Source organism: Amia ocellicauda, chromosome 7 (genome assembly GCF_036373705.1).
Source record: "Amia ocellicauda isolate fAmiCal2 chromosome 7, fAmiCal2.hap1, whole genome shotgun sequence".
Classification (NCBI taxonomy): Eukaryota; Metazoa; Chordata; class Actinopteri; order Amiiformes; family Amiidae; genus Amia; species Amia ocellicauda.
The window spans coordinates 41,252,907-41,276,606 of record NC_089856.1 but is presented as its reverse complement, the minus strand read 5'-3'; the positions used below and the strand labels follow the sequence as shown (position 1 = coordinate 41,276,606).

At 37.8% G+C, this 23,700-nt stretch overlaps 1 protein-coding gene across 3 annotated transcripts in view; it reads right to left on the bottom strand.

Annotated features, from left to right (window-relative positions):
• sphkap (SPHK1 interactor, AKAP domain containing) overlaps window positions 1-22,274 on the bottom strand; it is an 89,995-nt gene extending 67,721 nt beyond the window's left edge. For 2 of the 3 annotated variants that reach the window (XM_066709662.1, XM_066709666.1), the window contains exon 1: window positions 3,990-4,130. The gene's annotated coding sequence lies outside the window, so the exon portion shown is untranslated. Of the gene's footprint in view, window positions 1-3,989; window positions 4,131-22,157 lie in introns of those variants that run through there. The other variant, XM_066709664.1, reaches the window with a different exon arrangement.
• Window positions 22,275-23,700: the final 1,426 nt, after the last annotated feature.

Sequence of the window (23,700 nt, the reverse complement as noted above, 5' to 3'; positions counted from 1 at the left end):
TTCTTTTGCCCCTTGAGAACATTAAGCTGAAGTGTAAGACCCGAGAGTGTGTGTGAGGGGCTGTTTATCATACTTGGGTGGGAGGTGGGGGGGTACAGTACTCCGCTTTCAAGGAACCAACTGTGCCTCTTTAAGAACTCTTTAAGAAGTTGTGCAGCTTGATCGTTTTCTTGTGTGTTTCTTTTCCCCTCTCTATACAGTCAGCATCTTCTTGAAGTCTAATAATATAATCCGTGACTCATTGCTGCTGTTTTGGGAAGAGCCTTAAAGAGCACGTTAGAAACGATCGTGTGAATTCACCAGTCCTTAGGCTGCACTAATGGTTTAATCCATGTGACCTCAACACTTAATCTTCAACTTCCATTGTGCTTTAGGAAGCAACTGCACAAAGGGAACCACCATTAACCCTCAAGTAGATGAGCAATATTGGTCACATAGCCCATGTAAAAAATGGGTTACGAATCCCTTCAGTTCACTGGCATCAGTTTTAAGTGACAGGTAAGACACACCCCACGATGTTTGCATTTCTAATTTTCTTTGAATTTCCAAGTCAGGCATTAGAAGAAGCAACACAAAAAGAGCACAAATGAAAAAGTATGTACCAATCTTAGAACAACAGTTTGGGATTTCAGTCCAGTGCCTGTAGTTATTACATTTATTTTGACAGATATGACGCATGACATACTGCATGCAGGTAGCAGGAAGGCACATTATCAATATGAATCTCAAAAGGGTAAATGAAAAACTACCTTACAAAAAAGGAGAGAACGTTTTTTAATGCTGATCCATCTTCATTTAGAAAATGTGGGGAAACAAAATGCTTTGCTGGAAGAACAAAGAATTTAAGATGAAGGAAAGTCCTGTTTAAAAGATAACATTTTCTAGCAAGACCTGATTTAGAATATTGTTTCGTTTTGGCGACTGCATTACCAATTGGACATTTCCCCCAGCGCTCTTTCCCCTAAAAACACGCCATATTGAATTGTATATATTCATGTGGTTCGCAGCATGCTTGAAAATATGCTGATAACAGATTCTATACTGCAAGAGCTGGGTAAACTGCCAGTTGTTCCTTATTTTCATATCTTAATGAGTCCCTTAATTGCACAGATTGTCAAAAGCGTATTGTAGTGGTGTCAAATCCCAGCCTGCTTAAAAGAAGATAAGTCTTTAACTGTGTTATGATCAGTTTGTCTCTTAGCAATCCATGCTGGGGAGTCCAGGCTCTTTGATACCCATTATTTTAGGTTCTAGTTGATAAACTTGATCCTCATTCTAATTTGACTTAAGCCACGTTAGTGATTCCCTACAGACTGTAAGCTTTTGGACAAAGTTATCAGTGGATCACAGATATTGTTTTCACCCAAGTGTTGTTCTGAGGCAGGATTTAAAATAGGTAGACCGTTCTCGAGTGTCAGCGCTGACTCAGGCAGCTTTCTATCTTTTTGGCTGTTGGAGTCGAATCTTCTGATGCATTAAGAACGTAAGAAAGTTTACAAACGAGAGGAGGCCATTCGACACATCGTGCTCATTTGGTGTCCATTAATAACTGAGTGATTCAAGGATCCTATCCAGTCTGTTTTTAAATGTTCCCACATTTTCAGCTTCTACCACATTGCTGGGGAGTTTGTTCAGATTGTGACAACTCTCTGTGTGAAGACGTGTCTTCTGTTTTCTGTCTTGAATGCCTTGAAGCCCAATTTCCATTTGTGTCCCCGGGTGCGTGTGTCCCTGCAGATCTGGAAAAGCTCCTCTGGTTTGCTGGACTCTCCAGCATGACATTGTGAAAGCAGCAACTCACCCAAACACATTGTCAGAAACATCTGCAAGAGGAATCTCTAAGAGCATTCTGTACTTCAATGTGCCAAACTGGGATACATACATATATACGGGGGGAGAATTAAAAAAAAGGGCTTAACCTGAAAGAGACGAGAAGAAGGGGTCTCACTGGGCTAATAATACTCCTTATCTATGGCTACAGTGCAGGACTGCAGTTATTGTCAGTTTCTTGCTGCCCAATTGTCATTCTCTCCTTGTTACCAGAGTTAACCATTCATCATACAGTTTAGTCTACAATACAGTAATGCCCTTTTTACCCAACAAGAAATACTAGTCATGACTGCACTGCTGAGGAAAGTATTTAAAGTCAACTTCCTGAATCATTCTATGTTGACTGCAACTGTTATTATTACCAATATTTCATTAAATCCTCTTCCAACCCTGTAAATGAATACAGACAATGTTGTCATCTTCTTATACTTCAACAGGATTGGTTATGGTGCCTACAGAGGGAATTGAAGACTGTTTTGTTGTGTTGTTGTCCTGTTTGATAGCTGGATAACATGGTGGGGAAAATAGCTGCTAAAGCGGGGGGTTAAGAACCTCTGTAAAAAATCAACTATGTGTTTTAAGGATGCTTTCTAAAGTCCTTAATATTGGACTTTACCATCCCCTGTACACATAATGCAGTTATAAAAGGAGAATTCTGAATGGAGGCTTAAGGCATTTTCATTTTGACCCTTGTAGTTCAATATTTGTGAAAATTAATAGCTGGAATCCTAATATTGGGAAATAAGATTTATTTTTACTCTCTGGCAGTCTAATAGCTAACTGAACTTGTGTCATTGTCTAAATGCCCCCCTCCTATTCAAAGCATTGTAATTAACCACTTTAATTACACATCTAAGGGAAGACAGATAGGGAGAAAAGAAACAAACATCTGGAGTCTCTCTCTCTCTCTCCCAGCTGAATCAATAGTATTCTTGCAATCTCCAAATACAGTCTTTTTGAAGTGTGCTGTTACTGGAAAGAGAGATCAACAATTTCTAGGATTGTCTAATTCATACTACACACAATTGCATTTTTTTTAATGAAATATTTGCTTGTCGTTTTTACTCTGTTTACTAATTACTTGATGATTAGGATTCATTTAATTTCTTATTTGTGGCTTTCAAGTCATTGGAAAGCTCTGGATTATACTTCGGATTTATTCACAGTATGCTCATATACTGCCACTGTACATGAAATGTCCACACCTGACGCATTAGGAAAGCAATAATGTTACATATTTTTTGTACATAGTAAATATTGCAAGAAGGCATCTACTATTAATGCTGTAAACAGGACATTTAGTAGGGAAAGGGCTATTTTTGGCACATCAGTACATTTCAAGGGCAAGTTGGCATAAACCTTTCAGGCAGTTGAGCAACACATTCAGGTTGAAGGTTGAATTCAGCCATAAATTATACTCACAGCTTTCTCCTGTCATTTTAAATCTCGCAGTCTTCTTAAACACATTGTCTGTTTTTAATGTTTTTATTTCTCTATGTATTCCACAGTTAATGTGACAACTTCTTTTGTTTGTTATGAAGTTAATAATGCATGCAAATATCCTCTGCTCACATTACTCACACTCCGACTGCTGCTTCCTACGCACACAGAAAAGCAGCGTGTTTGCAGCATCAATTAATAATCGACAGATGATGAGAATAATGCTACGTTGCAGGTTATAATTGTTTGACGAGAGCCTGGATTATTTTATCCACCTCTTCAGTGTTTTCATTGTGCATCTCCATACAAAAAAGGTGTGAGTTTTGTCCCATTTGCTGGAACAACAGGAGTGTGAAGCCAGTTCCTGCAGCCGGGGCTCTGAATTGTGAAGCTACTTATTAGTTCAGTTTTATTCATATCATGTTATGTAAAGGTCTTTTAAAGTATGATGGCTTCAATTATTCCATTATTTCAAGGCACACTACCTGGAACATCATTTTCAGACATTAGGGGAGTATTTCATTCATCCAGTTAATGAGACCAATTAAGTCCCTGGGAGGAGGGTTGGAACTTAGTTGAAGAACTATAGTATTAGTATTGCACTATGAAACTATTTTGATTAACAATAACACGAATATTAATCATCATAACCACAACCACAATAAAAATAATAATAATAATAATAATAATAATAATAATAATAATAATACACAACTCACCAGTTTATTGGAATTGTAATATTAATGTTCAGAAGTTACGGGCTCCTCCATCCCGCTTTGGTCTCCTAATCATTATAATAACTTGTTGTTTCTTTTGTTCTCTCTGTTTTTAGTACTACAATCATTAAGCCAAACGGATCTACTGCTGTCATCACAATTCAAGGGGCGGGGCAGTCAGGGAACAGGTGCTTTGTTTGATTTATGACTCACTTTGTGTATCTGAATAATTTGTTTTCAAATGACGTAATGTAACAAACCTGAACATGTTTTAAACTAAAATCTAGCAATGCAAGGAGAAACTTATATCGATATATATATATATATAATTTCCAAAGGACCAGCAGGGCTCATGTCACAGAAAGGTCATATACCATGTATACCGTAATTACGTTAATAAAGGTGCAGCACAACAAGAACGGTATCTATACCGTAATGTATCTAAACCAAGGTACACCGCTATACAGCCATCTGTAACTGCATTCATACACTTTTTTGGGCAAGATACTACACCTGCAGTTAACACAGGGCTGCAGTATATTTATACATTAATGACATACGGGGTTTGTTTCTACCAAACATTTTCTTTCCCAATTCAAACCTCATGTAGTGGTTTTAACAGTCTGTTTGCACTATTTGAAAAACTAAATTATGTGAATAGGAATGGAAGGCATTGCATGTAAACATGAACTGCATAAGAGACAAAATACCTTGAAATCATCCTGATTATTTTATTGAACTAAGGAACTGGACACAACAGGATAGGGTGAGACAAGCAAATGAAAACAAAACACATTTTCTTTTATGTTTTCACACAAGATTAAGGGCAACTTTAACATTATCAAATATATACATACCTGATGTAAAAATACTGTTGAAAGTCACAGGCAATGTAGTCATTTGGTGAGACATGGTAACATTAAAGTGGCAGCCCAATATATTCCTGCAATCAAATTGTTTGGATCATTCAGACATGGTTTGTTAGGAATTGTGTCAGTTATCTCAGATGGTGTGTACAAGAAGTTTAGCTAGTAAATGACTACTCAAAGTGGAATTACCCATTTATAGAGTCAGGGTGGGAGACCTTACTCAGTTTGTTTGTTTGCTTTTAAATGCCAGACTACATACAACACAAATGCAAAAGTATGGTGTTGTCTTTTTTTTGTTTTTTTGGGGGGGGGGGGCGGCTAAAGATTACAATCAAAGATATCTAACACGTTTTCTAACCATTGAACAAAATCTTCTTGGATACATTTATATATTGCTTGTTTGCCGTGGTACAAGAAGTACATTCGTATTCTTCTCACTTGCAACATCAAAATATTTCTCAACAGCAGTGTCCCAGTGGTAGATACTACAAAAGCAGTGTAAGGCAGCTCTTTCAGAAGATTGTCGATGCCTCAGGCAGTCCGAGCAGTGCGGACTGGAAAACAAGCCTGGGGCTTGTTGTTGATGATAGTATAAAATAGACCCTCCCACCAACAATCTTCATATAAATTTTATAAAGTTTTAAAACCATGCAGATGAAAAAGTATTTATCTTTAAAACATACTTAAATTATGCATTTTTGCATTTGGAAATAATATCTAAAGAAAGAAAATTTGCAGGGTTTGTTATGTATTTATAGAAGTCATCTTAAATGAAAGTGTCAGTATTACTAAAAGAAAGTGACCTCCCCACCCCCCACCACATCAATTCCAGAGTTGGTAAAGACCCTCAGTCCATTGGGTTGAACTACGTTCTTTTAGAGTAGTTAACATATGTTGTTAAAGTGTGAATTTTGTAGGCAAAATCTCTATCTCCCTCAGTAAAAACAAGAAAATAACAAGTACTTTAGTGGTTTGGGTGAAAATGAATTTGAATCATGACACAAAAATCTGAGAATGCTCCAGAGTCTATCAGTGGTGTTTTAATATTAAAAGTGAATGTGTGAAGATGCAATGCAAATAAGCATTCATGTAATTCTGGATCCTGCAGCATATCCAAGCTGGCCTGTTTCAACTTTAGGTTTGCGGATAAATTATTCAAGTCACTTTGGACCCAAGACTGAATTTCCTTTTCCTCAGACTGAAATAATTAACCTGGTTATGCCAGATCAATACCAAAAATATTTCAGACTGCCTGGAGGTTTAGAAATAAATGTATAGAGAGACTTTACTTCTGCAGTCTGCAGTTTCCAAAGCCAAAGGACCACCCCAGTATCACCTCACCTTGGTTCACTCAAAATTTTAATTCCAACAGAAATACGTTGTTGTAATTCAAATGGGAATAAGTGACAGATTTTTTTAATTTTGCTTGTTATTGTTTTCCATATTTCTAATGTGTGTCTGCATTGGATATCTCAATAAAAAAAATGAAAACAGGCACCTGCTGAAAGTTGAAAGCATTTTAATTTTTTTTTAAATAGAAAGCAATTGGGAAACTATACCTACATTAAAATCTAAGTGTCTGATTTTAGATCAGAACTGCATTCAATTAATATGCATCAGGAAAATTAGGAAATTAGGAAAATTAATTGGCACAGCTGGACTGCTGGCATATATATATATACACCGATCAGCCATAACATTATGAGCACTGACAGGTGAAGTGAATAACACTGATAATCTCGTTATCATGGCACCTGTCAGTGGGTGGGATATATTAGGCAACAAGTGAACATTTTGTCCTCAAAGTTGATGTGTTAGAAGCAGGAAAAATAGGCAAGCGTAAGGATCTGAGCGACTTTGACAAGGACCAAATTGTCTGGGTCAGAGCATCTCCAAAACTGCAGCTCTTGTGGGGTGTTCCTGGTTTGCAGTGGTCAGTACCTATCAAAAGTGGTCCAAGGAAGGAAAAGCGGTGAACCGGCGACAGGGTCGTGGGCGGCCAAGGCTCATTGATGCACGTGGGGAGCGAAGGCTGGCCCGTGTGGTCCGATCCAACAGACGAGCTACTGTAGCTCAAATTCCTGAAAAAGTTAATGCTGGTTCTGATAGAAACGTGTCAGAACACACAGTGCATCGCAGTTTGTTGCGTATGGGGCTGCATAGCCGCAGACCAGTCAGGGTGCCCATGCTGACCCGTCCACTGCTGAAAGCACCTAGAATGGGCACGTGAGCCTCAGAACTGGGCCACGGAGCAATGGAAGAAGGTGGCCTGGTCTGATGAATGATGAGTTCAAGGTGTTGACTTGGCCTCCAAATTCCCCAGATCTCAATCCAATTGAGCATCTGTGGGATGTGCTGGACAAACAAGTCCGATCCATGGAGGCCCCACCTTGCAACTTACAGGACTTAAAGGATCTGCTGCTAACGTCTTGGTGCCAGATACCACAGCACACCTTCAGAGGTCTAGTGGAGTCCATGCCTCGACGGGTCAGGGCTGTTTTGACAGCAAAAGGGGGACCTACACAATATTAGGCAGGTGGTCATAATGTTATGGCTGGTCGGTGTATATGTAACTTTTTTAAATGTAATGTTATTACATTTTGTTAAGAGAAAATTCTTTCATATTGAAGAAGTGTATACTACATTGCCAGGAACAGCTTGTTGAAAGAGAAAGACAAAAAAAGAGAAAAGAATAAGAAAAGAGAAAAGGCTGGAGCTGTGCGAGTGGGCGTCTGACAGTAGACGCTTTGCCTCATGGCTCATTCGTTCTGATTGTGTAGTGAGACTCCAGAGCAAACAGCCCAGAAAACACAAACCAAGACCTTGAAACTATGTCAACAAATAAAATAGTTTTGAACCTCGTCAAAATAAATCAGAATATGCCCCAAAGTTAAAAGGCAGTTGATGTCAGAGACCATTTAGTGCTGTCTTATATATATATATAAAACTTTTTAGACTGATTGAAATCCCTACTTTGACATGAGAAGAACCTCACTATAAAATGGCTCCATGAACTTATCCATGAAAGAAGATATCTATTGATCCATATTTTATATTCTATCAGACTTCAACAGGTTTAAAAGCAGTTCAGGCACCACCTGAGAACGAGGAGGCAAACACAAACACAAACCCTACACAGCTTCCCCACTGTTTATACTGACAATACACCAAGAGTTGAACTTTATCATGTGCTATAATTTGGATGTAAAGCATTCACAACCCCCCATAAGATGATAAAAAGTACAGTGTGTTCACTCCTTGGGGAAAAATAAAAGGGGGATGGTTGTATCATCTGTCTGTTCATGTTTTTCAAAGCTCATCTGCACCATCTTGCTTTTACACAGTTGATCTGCTGGCTTTTTAAAGTATTTCCCCGAGCTGTTTGCAATCCCTCTGCTTCTGCCATTTAGCAAGAAGAACATGGTATGAAATGGCTTAGTTTGTTTAACACTGAACTTCAAGACTTCACATGCCTACTGGTTGTTGTATCAACTGGGCTGTGTTAATTGGCTCCTGACGACCCCGACATTTCAACTGGGATGTCAGTGAGAATAAGGTGATGGATGCATAGAAACGATTGCTTTACTCATATTTATTACACTGATCTTGATCTAATGGACCAAGAAAATCACCTTTGTAGTGACTGGTACATAAATCAGTATTAAAGAGATTGAAAATTATGGATTTGCTTTCCCTGATATTAGTGTGCATAAACACCAGGCTTAAGTCAGGGAGAAATGTTTGATTGCTCATATTCTTCGTCAGAACAGTTCATTGGTGGTTCCTTATTTCTGTCAGCTAATCTGTCAAATATTGCTATGTAACATTTTTACATTTGGAAATGTGTTGGAATTCTGTTGACCATCTGAAATTGATGTCAAGGTGATATTTCGGTTGTGGGGTTGACACCCACACCCTACTTTTGTGAAGAAACCTTGAAAATGATGCTGTAATATTAATGCTATTTTAAAATCTGTAACAGCAAGTGGTATACAGTACCACACTGGTTGTGATTTCTTCGTTGTAAAAATGGCCACCTTGATGTTTCCCCTCCCCCATCTGTGCCAGACTAGGACTCCTGTACCAAACCTTAATGCGTTCTGTTATCTTTCATATCTCCAACAGCGAAACAAATCCATATAGAGATGTTCAATGGAAGTAAAAGGAAAAGAAAGTGCTGCAATTTGAAGAATAAGAGACTAATCTGAACTGAAACTGTCAAAATGTGACAGGCCACAATTTGTCAGTAGTGGGTTATTATTAGATTTAAAGACAGTTGCAGTGCTAAAGATGTATATCATTGAAGCTGTGTATGCAGTCGCTTTCCATCTAGCTGAAATCTTGATTTTGGTGTAGAATTGTTTTCCAAGTGCCAGTCTAGGATATTGTATGTACACACTGTTCTGCTTGAGAGTGGAGCAATACTTCACATTGTTAATGCTTCCTGATGGCTGATTTGCATCCCTGCCAACACCCTACATGTCACAATCCAGGAACAATCAAAGTGATATCGCTCACGAGTGTACTGCTTATGCGGGGGTTGAACAGGAAACATGCAAGCTGTTAACCAGTCCCTTCTCCCAATACAGAACATTGCCATAGGGGAATATGTATCTTGGAGCCGCCTTGCCAAGTAGTTCAAATGCCCAATGCATCTGTACTCCTGTTACTTGATGTAATCAGTAACATGTAACACTTATTTATCTTTGATCTTTGAATTATTCACATCTAGTAGAAATAGAAAAGTATCAATAATTTCATTTTTTGGTCTTGTTAGCTTGCTGTCCTTTACCTACCTCCTGTGAACATATCCTTACTTTAAGAAGGGAAGCCCTACTCAGATGTGGGCTTGTGTTTTGGCAATCTTAGTTTGCAGATGCTAAACCAGTAATTTAGCCAATGGAACACATCCCAGACTTTAAGCCCAGGTCCAGTAGAATGTATCTGGAGTTAAGATCCTTTTCCTTGTGTAAGGTATCACTGAAAATGTTCCCAAAAGGATTCAATGGCAAAAAGAGATGCAATCAAATGACGAATGAAATGGTCTATTGGATGGATGGGTGTCTTATGCTTCTGGAATGGTGTTTTATTTTCGTCTATACTGTTGTTGTTTTTTTGGAATCAGTTTTTTATTGTATGTTGCTTCATTGAGGATATTGCTTGTTTTCTATAACTAACTCATGAAACAACCTTCATTTTAAATAGTCTTTGTTGAGAAATGGTATGAATCAAGCTATGTGGTTCAATCTTTTCAACAAGGAGTCGATGGAGGGATTTACTGGTACTTAAGTAAAAAATATCTGATGGAGTATGCTTTGATTCACATTTGTTTGCTTTCAGTTTCTGTTTTACACTGTGCTTCAAATGAGTCACACAATTACAAGGAAAATCAATTTTAGGATTAATGTATCATCCTTGAATGTTTAGGGCAGTATAAAACAGTGTAACTTCTCTGATCATACAAAAATAATGATAATACCTAATGGTGCATGATAGCTTTTGTTTAATGAAGATAATGTTTGATACTTATATTAGAATCTAACTGGCAATTGATTTCTTAGAGTAGTTTAGAATACAAGCTTATTTATACAGCAGAACTGCAAACTTTAAAACAGCACTGCCCTATTTCCAATTGCAAATTTGATTGTTTTTGTTTGGGGGCATTTTAAATTAAATCAGAAAGTACTGAAATGAAATTGCCATTACACTTTTTGTCCTTTTACGAGAAGCTTTGTGATGAATGTTAAATGTTGCCACAGCACATGTCAATTCAGTACTATACTGCATTTGACTTCTGCAATGAAAATGTTCTCTTGCCCAGTTACTAATATTTTGTCTTCCTCTCCACGGATTTTGAAGCAAAAGTGGCCGTGTAATTAGAAATCTGTCAATGCAGTCTTCAGAAACTCACATTAACGTCAGAAAGTTCTTGCAGAGCAAGTCTCATAATGAAAGTTGTTCCGTCTAAAGGACCGTTGAAGGTTAAAAACAGATCTACCTTTCCAAATTTTCAAATGCATAGATTTTCATGCATTCAGTGATTTCCGGTTATTTACCACAAAAGCAAAACTCTCTTTCTTTGCACCGATCCTCTGAGCTCTGAAATGCAGTTCTAGCATGATCAGGGGGACTGTGCATTCATTAGATTTATTATAAACCACCTTTTCTTGTGCCCCCTTTGTGGAAAAGTGGGGATTAGTTTACAATGATGTGTGTTGTTTTCTATCTTGTTTATGAAAAAAGGATAGAAAAACACATGTGGGTATTAAAACCCCCAAACAGAAGCTGTGTAATCATGAGATGTATCACAGTCTCTGCTGCCCTTGCCAAGTTTCTCACTATCCCGTCCTTTCTCTCCAGCCAAACAGTGTAATGCAGAATTGGACATCGTGCATGCAAGCCATGTGATGCAAGCCAAGACAATATAAACTGACTCTAATTATACACAGCTTTGGAATCAGTGGAGTTTCATTTTTCCTGGATTTTCTCTTCTTCAAATCAGTACAGTACATTCAGCATGCTTTTGCATTTATTAACACAGTTATATTTATAAAATAACTATATTTACAAATGTAAAGACATCTCTTCCAGCAATGGATTAGAATTGAGGTAGGGTGCCACCTGCTCTGGGTTTGCCTGGATCAAGTCAGCTGCTGGCAGTGGGTTGGGATTTAAGTATGATTTGGTAGGTTTATTTCTTTGAAGAGAACAGGGGAATGCAGAAAATGGAGCTACCATTACTCCATCGAAACAAAATCCAGGTATGGGAGACAGCAGTAATTCAAGATCTTTCCTTCCCAGTATTTATTCTGGGAACATAACTTTACAGACACATTATCGAATACGATAATAGACTTTGGCCTAGGCAATGAGTCAGTTGTATTCCTCTTTTGTTGTTAACTGTCTAATTACTTTTTATTTGTTTAGTGTTGGTCTGTGTTTTGAACTAATATCCACTTGATAACTAGACTGTGGGCTTTCTGTGCAGTGAATAAAGCGGACAACTGTGTATGCTACTTTTCAGTGAGAATTGTGCTACCGTTGCAGTGTTTAAGATGCTAGTAGTTAATTGCACTTCATTTTTCAAACCAACAAACAAAAGAAAAAGATCAGCAATTCTGGTGAGGTAGTTGGATGTTTTATTTCTTTCAGGGAAAGGCTTCTGGAGCTTTATACTGAGAACACCCATCCAAATGCTTTTAATACTGCAAGTCATGCAATTTTAATTATGATTACCCATGTGGTGTGTTATGATCGGCTTGGGTTTCAGTATGTGACAAACCTTCTCTTACTTCTAACCTCTACTTTATATAGAAGCTTGGAAGCTGCTGTTTCGCCAGTTTCTATCTGTTAAACCTGCACTGTATTTTCTTCCATGATATCGTGTCAAAAGAACAACAACAAAAACCCATGGAAAATGTAACATTGAATATTCATATACAATTGAACTTGACTATACTGAAACAAACATTTGCACAAATATGTGTATTGGTTTTATACAAAATAACCCATCCTGTGTTTTTGCACACTGCAACCTTAAAAGCTGAATTGTTTGAACTGTATTTCACCATTATTTTAGTTAAATCACCTACAGTGTTGAGTGTTTTACCCTCTTTTATATTAATTGCTTTTAATATGATAGTTTGGGACTTGCGACTTTAAACAATGCTTGTAAACAAAACTAACCACTGCTAAAAATACTCCACTGATAGTGCCTCTAACCTCAGTCTAAACCCACGCCCTACTTTTGTTTTGATGACCCTTAAAATGTGACACTAATGACATTTGCACTAAACACAAAGTTTCAGTTAGGTATACAGTTAAATTAACTAGCACTATGTTATAGGTCACGTTTACAAGAAAATAGGTAAATGCATTCAAAAGAAAGTACAATGATGACTCCCAACTATCAAATAGTCACAGCATTACAAGGTAAGAGCATTCGCTGTAATGTGATCTTAGTGGATGGCAACTACATATTTCACTGTGGCAAACACATGTGCACCACCTATATTTGGAAACTGATCCAATATGGTTTTATGCAAAAGGGAAAGCTACAGCAGCACACAATCCTCTGCTCTTGGCAAATCTCCCTCACACTGCGGCAAAAGAAGGCAAATGTCCTATATGTTACAGTGGAGTACAACCATGCCCTACTGAGAGACTCCTCTCCAGCACATCACTGGAGCCTGGGCATGGGGTTGCCAGCTGTGCTACACCCCTGACAGAGGGGCTACTCATAACACATGGGGGCAATGAGCAGGAGAGAGACTGTGTAAACGTGGCATCCTTCAAAATTGAATGTAAAAGCCTTTCCAACAATAGAAAGTAAGTCAAACAAAGTGTTCCATTTATCACATCAGAAAGCATTAATTTACAGCTTCGGGATATTTTTCCATCCTTGATATAGAAGGACGGTGACAAGGCAGGGATGATAAATAAGGATTATCCTGCTTTGGAGCCCTTCAAAACAGCCAGGCTTCACAGCTTTAATAGAAAACAATAAACAGCTTCTAGCAATAATCTGTGCTGATGTGACAGCTAAATCGTGAAGGGGGCTGTATGTCTGCTGATGATAAGGTTTTTTTTCTTCTTCTTCCTTCCTTTCTTATAGATTTGTCTCTTTGAAAGTTCAAATTATGGCATTTACTTTAAATGCGCCATTTTGCTGATGTGATGTATTTGGAAATTGACCTAATTTCCTACAGAAAACAATATTGTATGGAAATGGATTGAAGCATGTGGACTGTGTTTTGTTTTTGTTTTCAAATGGTTGAGAAACCAGGAACCAGGTACGTCTGGTTGTCTGCCACAGTGGTGTCCAATTACATTATTTTACAACCAATTTGGTGAGTTCTGTTCCCTTTTTTTGCTGAATTAATTAAATTAAATTAACTAAAGGCAATCTCCAGCTGCTTCTATGTTCAATATGATTGTAAGTGAACCCGACAGAACAGAAGAACACACACACATTTTGGGGAGGCCATTCAGCCCATCTGGCAGATTTGGACTTTAGTAGCTAATTGACCCCAAACTTTCATTCAGCCTCAGCTATGAGTTGGGCTGATTGTTCCAGATCCCCACAACTCTTTGTGTAAATAATTGCTTCCTTATTTTTTAAACTGGAAAATACCTCAAGTTCAGTGACACTTGTGAACTCTATTTCTTGTTTCCCTATTGACCTGGAAGTAGTCCTTGGGGTTAACTTTCCTATCAGTACCAGCAGTTTCACTGGCGCCTGGTCCACCTGAAGTCACTACTGCACCATTACTAATAAACCATTGTACTGGCCCGACCCATCATACCCTTTCTCAGCAGTACTTTGCCATTACAGGTAATAGACTTAGAAACCTCAAACACTAACACTCGCTCCACGCTTCAAATAGATGCTTTTTCCAGATGAGTCACAGTGCAACCCAATATCTGTTTTTTATTCTTCAGTATTTTTGGTAACAGATTACACAAATCCTGAGTGTAAGTCATTAAACACTGAAGGTTAGGGAATCAATTAGAGTAAATCAATAGCAAGCAGCTACTCCCATGTTGCATTAAACAACCTTTTAGAAACCACGGCAGAAAGGTGCCTTCTCCTTCTCAGCTAATAGGATTACTAGGGCTAAGTGGACTCCCATCATCACATTTTCTTCATTTGTTAGCAACATGGTCACTGCTGGGATGGCAAATATTAACTTAAGAACAGAGTTAGCACTGTAGAATTGACTGGGGTCCTTTTCCTTTTCCATAATAATGAAAACGGTGTAAAGACTCTGAGCTTTACAAAAAACAACATTCAAATATATTATTTTCCCAACACAAATATACATCAGTGTAGTTATTATAAAACCCAGTGGAGGCTTCTGATTTTAAGATCATAACATCATAAACTGATATAATTTACCCTAGGTAAAGCAGCAGGACATTCACTTGATGTAGAATGGCAGACAGTTGCACTATTCATAGGACCAGGAACTAGACTAGAGCAAAAAGTGACCAAAGCACGTCTTCTGTAGACTTTGCTAAGTGAAGATGTAGGTTGAGATTAGGAGAGACAGGGATCAAGGCTGACACCAAGGTCCTTAGTGGGGGAAGAGGTGGGGGGAGCGGGCAGTGGAAAGGGAAATGGAAACAGAAAGATCAATAGAGGAAGGTGATGAAGAGGAGGTCAGATGTAGAGAAGTTACATATCAGGTCTGTAAATCCATGCAGGATGAAGTGGCTAAAAGGCAGGCAGTAATACCAAACTGGATTCTACTGACTGTTGACATATTGGCATGGATTGACTGATCTGTTCACAAAATCTGCATTCCATTTCCAAGCTTCCTAGACAACTATTTAATCATAGCCCAAGGTATTTATGTTCGTCATTTGGTCAATAGATGACGAATTGCATTGGAATCCTAGCAATAAGGCGATTTAGTGTAATTCCAGACTGAGAATCCATTTAGATTGTACAGTACTGCAAAATGAGAAAAATTAATTAGTACAAGGTAAATGCTGAGAGCCTTGCCCCAGGTCTCTATGACTTTCATTAATCTCATGGCCTTCAAAATACCAAATCACAAAAGACATCAGGATGTCCAACTAAACAGAAGACCAGTTCTTCAAGGATGCAGCTGGTAGAGATTGATCCCATTCTAAGGTAATTAATTATTGAAAGTGAATAAGGGGATCCTACAAACCAATGGGATCCTCCTCCTCAAGTGGTTTTATTCATTTGCCAAGTTTATGCCCTATTATGCAACAGTTTCAATTTAAGTTTGACGGTAGGCAGTTAAAACTGTCTCATGTTAACCTAAACATGTCCTATTACCAACTGAAGACATTTATACAAATGTCCAAGCTGTTAAAAAATAAATGGAGCCACACTTCCTCATTGTTCAGGGATCAGACAATGGTTCATGATTGTAGCTAGGATGAAGTATGGTGACAATAACACTTAAAGGAATCCGTCCGTCTTTGTTGGGATCGTATTATGTTATTAGCATGGTTTTCCTATCTCCTGTTAACTACAAAGTTCCACCAATGTGACATTAACGAAGGGCTCAAGTCTCGAATATGCTCCCTCATTAATATAAATGAGTGGCAAATGAGCATCAGTGGAAAACAATATCAAGGCAGGGTTATGAAAAAGGTTTAATCATTTTTATGTGCAGAATAAAGAATGATCCTCAGGACACACCCTCTTGGATCCAGAATCTAGTTTTTTGAGTTTTCCATAACCAAAGTGTTACTCTAGAGAAATAAAGTGACAGAAATTACATTCCTTTCTGCCTCTTTCCTCAAAAAATCGATATACTTGCCAACAGAATACCAGGTTGCCATTTGGTTGCCATTTTGCCATCCAAATTCTACTGTTAATCACATTAATAACAAGGTTAGGGTTAGGGTTAGGGAGAGTGATGCAGACTAGGTTTGGGGTTAGGGCTTATGCATGTGATCAACATCAGAACTCAGTGGAAGTGCAGGAGGCATTCGTATGTCATTCCTGTGAGATTCAGACATTCATTCATTAAGAATTGATGCCCATTATTGAAAAGAGTTATCTTAATTTCCAATTCATGGGCAGTCTGAGGTTCCCCAATTTTATAGGGCCATATTACCATATTATAACTTATGTTGGCAGTTTTCAGGCATCACTTTTGTGCACACAAGAAGCACAAGTAATGGTCTTCACTGCCTTCAACAAAATATAATCTTGGAAAGGTGTTGGAAGCTGGAGGCACGAGGTGAAACACTGTCAAGAATGGTTGCTAAAGGCATTCATGTTTAAGCCTGTCGAAAAACAAATCTAGTGCATGATGAAAGGTTGATGAATGGAGCCCATGGTGTAGATTTTTCATCTTCCACATAGGACTCAGAGATGAGTAAAATAAATTCCAAATTATCTATTATGACTCAATTCCACAGTTATTCATCACACATTGTGCGGCACATTATTCTGCAATTCCATTCGACTGAAAGCAGCTCCGAGATAATTAGGGCAGACGGAGGGGTGCGAGGGGAGAATAATTCTGTTCATGACATGTTTAATTTTATTAATTCTTTAGCAGCAAAAAATCTCAGATGTATTTTTCACACCAAGGAGTAAGGACCTGACTGGAGTGCTGATTCAGACCTATCAGAAAGATTAATGTAGCTGTACTTTTGAGTTCAACAGACTGAATAATATATAATATATATGAGGAGGGCTTCATCCAGCAATGGATACATATAGGCTGATGATGATGATGATGAAAAATATTAAGTAAAAACATATATACTCAATATATTATATTTCACATATTTATAGGGTCATATGTGCAAAGTAAAATTGCTTGAGTAGGAAAGGAAAGATTGTTAAAGGGACATGACTTCGACATCAAAGGATGGTAGAACATAAACATTTCTGGGTAATGAAATCCTGGAATTGTACTTAAAATCTTTAAAACCATAATGCCCCTGGAATTTCAATATTGTAATTTCTTATTACTTAAAGAAATTAAAATGAAAATAAAATATCCCTTGGGCTAGACTCTCTGTAACTGACTTGTCCACTGGGTGTACTGAAAACAATCAGTTTATCTGCTTTGAATAGGATCCTGCATACTGTACAAATCAGAAAACATGTCAAGCCATTGTTGTTCAATAAAATCCACCTGCTGCATCTACTTGCCCAGCGTGAGAGAATGCTAATCACCAAATTGCACGGTGTTAATGCTCTAAGACTACGTGGGACATCTCTGATTTTAATTGAGTCCAATGACTGAATGTTTTCTTCCTGCAGTTCCTCAGTCCTTTCCAATACAATGTGTTCTGCCTGCAGCCTAAACCCAAAATGCTGAGGATCAGTTTTGCCCACCCACCCCCGGCTCCACTTCCACAGGGAAAACTGTAGTGACCTTAATTAATCCCTGTTTAGTGGCTGACGATGATGGATACATCCTTATTTTTTTGTTGTTGTTGTTTTTTGCTGTGCCATTACAGCAACATAGACAAGTTGTCCCCCAAAAAATAACTCTTGATAATCCCTGTGGTGTTGTGCATATTCCCCCCCACAGTTGCTAATTAGCATGGGAGTTTATTTTAAGATTTAGATAAGAGAGAAGAGAGATACCCCCCTACCCCCCAACAAAAAATCGAAATGTGGAGACTGAGGTTAAACTTGTTGGTGATCTGGTCTCATCAAATAATGTAACATGGCCTGAGGAATAATAATTTCTCATTTGTTTCAGGAGAAGTTCAGTGAAGTGCATTAAAACATGACTGGAATTCTATGAATGTAGATTGTGCTCTGGCACTAGATTGTTTCAATACAAATAAATGATTTAAGTAAATGTGAAGGAGCTTTTTAAGTAGATCTTCTAAATTTGAAATAATCTATGCCATACATGGCTGTGCCGAACATCTTTCTTATACAACAGTGACAAATTTCCTTTCACCCGCCTGTGTGTAACCTTACTTGTACTGCCTGGAGAAAAGACAGAAGTATCGATTTCCGGTTCCTGAGAATTGAACATAAGCAATACAAGTACGTTTATGTTGGAATGAATTTGGAAGGCTAGGGCACTGAATACAGGTCACTGCCTATTTATTTGGAAGACAATAACATGATCAGTTTCGGTTTTCTTAATTAAACACGCTCAGCTGGTACATTGCCAGACTGCATTAACCAGAACCCTAGTCTATCTGTCCTTGATAAGGTGTTTTTCTCATGATCCAATAAGCTTTTGTGTAATTTGGACTATGCATTACATCCTGCTGTAAAGAGTTTATAATTAATTAAACTTCATTAAGGAAAAAACGAAAGGTCACATTCAACCTTACCAATGTGAAAGGCATCTGTTTTCTCTTGGTCTTAGTGATGCTTATAGTTACATGAGCCTTGCAGTAAAACCAGAAATATAATTAAATCTGAGCTTCGCAAACACAAAGAAAACATACAACTACAACATACAGTGGTTTTCACAACAGAAACTGTGTGCTATTAGCTGATAACAAGGGGGGAAATGATAATACTAAGATATTTAGCATGCAGGTCTGTTTGTGAAATTACAGATTTGTATTATTTTGGACCTCATGTACAAGTTGCAAAATACTGTTACTCTGTGTTTTACTCAAACATTAGAGCAACAAAGATTTGTGAGATTTCAACAGGACCATATGGTTTTGTTTTAGATAAACTAAACAGCCCATTTGTGCACTGAAATCTGTAAATATATTCAGGAGAGATATGTTGTTTGTCTTTTGAAAACCAAATCCACGACAGGGCAAAGGAAGCAGAACATTATTAACTCATCCCTGTCCGTCTGGAAACACATGGCGTAGAACAGCCCTCGGGTGCATGTAGGATGTGCCAGATAAATATGAACCATTTTAAAAGCATGTGAATCAGGTTGTGAAATGATATTGGTTGTTTAAAATTGAACCATGCTCTGTGAAAGTCTAGATTCATGGCTTAACATTAAAAGTATTCTATTTTTAATGCTGTGAATATCCACAACAGACACAGCACAGGCTCCATAAACCTGGATGATCCTGAAATGCAAACACGTCACCAAGAGCCCCAGGGGTACCTGAGCTCACACTGCCAATTACACCTTTGAAAGTTGATCCCGGGGCACAGACACAGCTGTAAACAACAGGCTCTTGCCAATTAGTCACGTGCAGAACGGCTACTGCAAACTGCATGTGCAAATTGAAAGCTTTTATTTTAGATTAGTCTGGTGAGGCTGAAATGACATTAAAACTTCAAAAAAATTATCATTATCTGTAATAGATCTTAATTGAACTAACCATTTCCTCAAAGAAAGAATCTTCAGCTTCCACTAAAGGAAAAATAATCCTGTGCCAGAGAAATTACTTTTATTTGTTTCTTTGAGCAAAAAAATGAGTGCTGCATTGAGGGCTTTGATTTCTCAATATGAGTCAAAGGCTAACCTGAGAAAAATAGATAAATATCTATAAATATATGCTGGTATATACAGTGCAGGAGGGCTGAGATGTGACTGAAGAGCGTGGACTGTTTCATATCCCCCCCAACACATTCAAGCGTGCTGGACTAGCACTATCATAACCCTTTTCCACTGGCATATCAGAACCGACCCGACCCAGAGCTTGTGACGTCATTGACCTCAGCTCGGGTCGTCCATTGGAAAAACACCCAACCCGCACCAGGCTAGCTCGGCTCAGTTCCAGCTTGGTTTAGGGTTGTGTCGGATGTGCAAGTGGGAAAGGGGCATTTGGGGAAGCTGTGTGGAGTAGTGGACTCCGAACTCCTGAGCCAATGGGCGTGGGATCAGTTTTGGGACGATTGTTGTACCCTTGAGCTTGGTACTTTACCTAGATGGCTCCAGTAAAATTCCAGCTGTATAAATGGGTATCTGAATGTAAAAAATAATGTGATATATTGTAACAATTGTCAGCCACCCTGGATAAGGGCATCTACTAAGAAATATAATAATCATAACACTATTCCCACATCAGGACAGCTGCTGGTTTGTTGTGGTTGTTGTCCAGTACAACCTCTGGACAATGACATCTAAAGGTCATTTCAATTTAAGCGAGGGTAGTGGTGTGGCCACTGGAGATTTCCAGTGTTACGCTCCATTAACACCTGCCTTCCTACCATGCAAGACCAGACCCGTTATTATGCTTGCAGACATAAAAGGCTTTTGCTGGGGGAATTTTCAACAACCGTTTCAGTTACACAGACACACACAAATCACCTGATTCATTTACAATTACTGACCAAGCAAAACAGTGATTATTTTCTACCAGTCATCTGAAAAGTAATTCCCACTATCTGGTACCTGTAATGGAAATGAATTACTGCCGAGGTTGGATAACAGTCATTATAACTGACCACATACTAGGCCCTTGGTTCAATAGATGTATGTGGATTACCTAAAAATAATACCACACATTTACTGTAAATGCTTCCAAATTACTTAATTTGTCAAAACAAGGTGATTACTGATTAATGCAAGGATATGTCCATTCATGCATTCTCGTCATTTGAAAAATCAATTGCATAAAGGAACTGATACATGTTAGATCAATATGTCGGTCTCTGAATGAGACGTTACCCGACTAACAGTGGCAGCGTTCGATTGTATTATTTGGGAGATACTGTCAATGAATAAATACATAAACAGAATGTCTCCATAAGCTTAGATCTAGCTTTCAAAGAATGTATAAACCACACCACTGGTGTATCAGATATAATGATTACACGCTGCTGCTTCACAACCATACACACAGTTTGAGACAGTGGACGGTGGGAGGACAAGACACCAGCCAGTGTGTGACGCCTGACATTGTCACTGCGCTTCATCAAAACTGAAACCCACTGACAACGATCCAAGTATGTTGTTAAGTCAGTCACCAACAGATGATCTTTGCACTTTCGAGGCTATGTAAACAAATCACTTCTTCAATCTTATTTAGTCGCTTGTGGATGATTAATTTTGAAAAGCTCTCAACAATCCCAGACTATTTCACCCTTGATTGAAAGATGCTTTCCTTGAAAATGAAACTGCACAATTGCTGGAGGAGAAACATGCTGTCTGTCTTAATTGTGAGTGTGTGTGTGTGTCTTTGTATGTGTGTGTACGGATTAGCATAAGGTTTTGGATCTGATTCAAAGACACTATAAATGATATTACTCATGTGGCTCTTTTTTCATGCTGATTAAACACATACATTTCGAGCATCTGGTCTCACTGTCTGTTTTGCTTTTTCACACATTTTCACTTTTTACAGCCTTTTACTCATTACTTTCATTTAAATCACATGCCTCTTTAAGTTCAAAATCACAACAAAGGGGCACATCACCAAATAATACCGAAACTCGACTTTGTTTGTAATATAGTATATGCTGAACAGAATTCAGAGAGTGATACCAATTGAGAATAATGCTCTTTGTCCGTGCATGTCTTATAATACCCTACAGTACATTGAAAAAGTGAAAAGAGTAAATGAACCATGACATGTAAAACCTCTGACGTCCCTAAGAGATCTTCTTATTTGATTACTTAATCTCCATGGAGAAATTTGTGCAAATTACATGTGTAAAACTTCCTACCACACTGCCACTATCTACCAATAAAGACTTACATGCAGAAACATTTTCCTCTTAAACATCAGTATAAATGTCTGCAAACCCCCCCCCCCACACACACACACACATACACACACAAAAACAAAACATAAAACAGTTTCAGCAAATCATATAAGAAGATCTAGAAGCTTCACATCTGCTATTCAGGTAAAACAAAATAGAATAATACAGAAAAATATCCAAACAGATAGCAATAGGACTCACCGAACGCTAGTCAGTAGTTAATCTTCATACTGAAGAAGTAGAGTGTGCCTTGATGTTTTGCCTTGGAGGATGTTGCTTGTTGTATGTGGCTGAGTGTGAGTGTGAGTGTGTGTGGGTGTGTGTGTGCGTGTGTGCTAGCGTGCACGCTGGTTGCTGGGTTGTAGTAGACTGTTGCTAATCTGTGTGCGCCTCCAGAAGGAGTGCTGATGCAAAATGCTCAGAAATCAGCTGAGAATAACCCGCCTAATTCTGGTGAACACACGGCAGCCTGCCTTCAGCGCTACAAACACAATCTCCCATCTAAGTGGATTATGGTAATAGAGCAGGACTGCTGCCACACTGATCCACATCCAGCATGGGGGGAATTGCCCTTGACACATTAATAAGAGATTCAGGTATGAAGGGCAGTGATTTCTCACCAAAAGACATATTGCACATGATTTTGCTGTTATTGCTGGTTTATATGTGTGAGATGTTCCCCTAAACCACCCTTTTCAAGGTTAATGTGCAATAATAACTTATTATTCCCCCTGACAAGCTGGAAGAAAGAACCTTAAAGGAGCCACAGCCACAATGTATATATATAGATGGGTGTGTAAATATATACATATACAGATAGGTGGATATAGAGAAATAGATTGTGTGTGTGTGTGTGTGTGTGTGTGTGTGTGTGTGTGTGTGTGTGTGTGTGTGTATTTATATGTATATGGGTACCGTTCAGGAAATAAATATTGGTGTGTAGAAATATACATTGGTTAAGTTATGTAGTTATGTATTAATTCAAATTAATATATATATATATATATATATATATATATATATATATATATATATATATATGACCCAATCTATTTCTACCAAATTGTATATTTATAAACCAATACATATTTATGTGAACCAATATATATACAAATTTCTGAACTGATATATATATATATATATATATATATATATATATATATATATATATATGTATCAGTTTAGAAATTTGTATATATATTATATATATATATATATATATATATATATATATATGCATATATCTGGACCAATATATATTTTTCTGAACCAATGTATGTATATATTTCTGAACAAACATATATATTTATGAACCGGATTGATATATTTCTGAAACTATATATTTATGAACCGATGTATGTATATTTATGTACCAATTATTACATATCTGAACCAATGTATAGGCTATATATTTAAACCAATGCAAATTAATGCAAAATCAATATATTTAAACCATGTTTCTGAACCAATATGGACACATAAGTGCAAACCAAGATTAGATTAATGGTTAGATGTATAGATTTATACATCTCTCTCTCTCTTTCTCTCTCTGTCTGCGTGCATATCATTCACAGCTATGAATTGGCATATTAAGGGACTTTAGTTTGCTTGACTGGAGGTGGCATCCTTTGTACTCTTTCCTTATCGTACTCCATTGTAGCTGGGAGCTAACACATTATAACCATGTTGTTACATCTAAATCCCATGTTTACTTCTGTTATGAATGAATACATTCTTGAAAAAA